Raw genomic sequence first — 2,031 nt, forward strand, 5'->3', positions numbered from 1 at the left:
ACTAAGCAGGCTATTGCGAGCAACATGCTCATATAGAAATCATTGACATGGCAAGTTTGGTATCTGCAAGCTCAGAGTTTTTCACCTGCCAGTCAGGAGGAAGCAGAGTTTCTCAGCCAGCGATCTGTGCACCCAGAGGTGGTGGTTGTGTCTATTCAGATATACGGGATATCGATTTGATGTGTAAGCAAGTAAATGATACGTTTTAGACACAGTGTGGATATGTGATTATTTAAAACAAATGATCGCTGTGAAGTTCTATTATTCAGAGAATGACAAAAAAAAAAGAATAGCCATGTCATGATTAAATAGACATGCCTAGTTGTCAAATCGATTAGTATATCATTAGGCTGAAAAAAAAAAAGAGACCAGCTCCAATATCGTACTTTATACTTCAAGAGCCTATTTTAGAGGCTGAACTTCTACGCATGGAAATGGCTTAAATAATCTTTGGATGTTCTGAAATCTTAATCTGTCACCATATGAAGCATGAAGATGAGGTGTCACCTAGAGCTGCATATCCATTCCAAATTGCATCCAAGCCAGGAAAGGGCTCTCAGTGGTCATTACCTTGAAGCGCTGCTGGCGTGGTGCTGAAGGACAGCTCCTGGTCACTATGTCCCGACAATGCGGCAAAGCTTGGCTACAAGTGTGACTGAGGTGACAGAAGTCTTCCTCATTTCAGTATTCCAGCAGTGACAAGCATGCCAGCTCTAATCTTTTTAATTACTGCCACAAAATGACTCAGTCTATACCTTAACTGGTTAATCAGCCGAAGAATTTGTAGAATTGTCTAGTGTCATTAGTGAAATGGATTACTTGGCAGCCTAAAATAGTGTCTCTTATAAATTAAAACGATCAAAGCTTCGATTCACCATGCTTTATTAAAGGAAAGAAAGTGAACAGGATCAGCAAAAGTTGGCTGTGTAGAATTGTTGTGAGATAGACATCTTTCAGCCACTTTGCCATCTCTACATGGCACCAAGTCTACCAGTCTAAGTAATCCATCTTGTGCATGGACAGTAAAAGAATTGCATTTTTTCTTGGTAAGTACTTCAGAAAGGCACTACTGGTTGCTTGCAAAGATGTTCTAACACAACGGAAATCTATATGCAGAAGGACACTTCTAAAATACCCTTAACCACACATGTACCCCCTCCATGTTTCAGATGAGCCAGTGTGAAGATTACATTTGTTAATGGCATTGTGATATTTCAAGCAAGGAACCATTGATGTATCACTGCTGTAATTTGTATCTAAATTGAAAACCCATCAGTGGGCAAACAAAGAAAGTACCCTTAAACTGGGGCTACCTCCCCCCCCCCATTCCAAGGGTTACGTGTTTGTTTTTCTCTAGGGGCTGGAATACAGCAGATTGACTTACCTGGATCCTACTTCACCTGTGGTTAGTGCTCTTCCCTTCTCCTGTTGGGATTGTGGAATGTCCCATAGCATCTAATGCAAGTCTATAGAACCTGCATTAGATATGATATCAACAGCAGTCCTTGGACCCCTGAAGCGAAGGGGAGAAGAGGCTGCATGGGCCAGTCTAGGGAGGGTGTCGTCAGGAGCAAAGATCAGTTTAGTGAATCTGTTTTACTCCAGTCCCCTAGACAAAAACAAACACTTAACCCTTGCAACACAGGGTATTTTGTTGTCGTTGTTGTTTGCCCTGAGATGGGCTTTAACTGACATTTATTCCGTCATGCAGCGCTGTACTGAAATTAATTTTATACCCTTTTTATATTCATATATATATTTTTTGCACTTATTGTTATTGCTATTATATAGGGGGATAACAACCCTATATAATAGCAAAGGCACACTGACAGGTCCTCTTTATGGAGACATTAGGGATCTCTAGGACCCCTAATGTCACCCTTGGACCCCAAAAGAAGCTGATGAAGCGTGGGGGTCCGAAAAAATGAGCACATATAGACGATTGGCGGGCTATGGAGCCGCCGATCGTCTATATGTGAAACACCCGGTAACGGGTGTTTGCATTGGTCGGGTCTTTTCTGCCCATGCGTG

The sequence above is a fragment of the Nanorana parkeri genome, unplaced genomic scaffold (genome assembly GCF_000935625.1).
Source record: "Nanorana parkeri isolate BGI_ZX_2015 unplaced genomic scaffold, ASM93562v1 scaffold1943, whole genome shotgun sequence".
NCBI lineage: Eukaryota > Metazoa > Chordata > Amphibia > Anura > Dicroglossidae > Nanorana > Nanorana parkeri.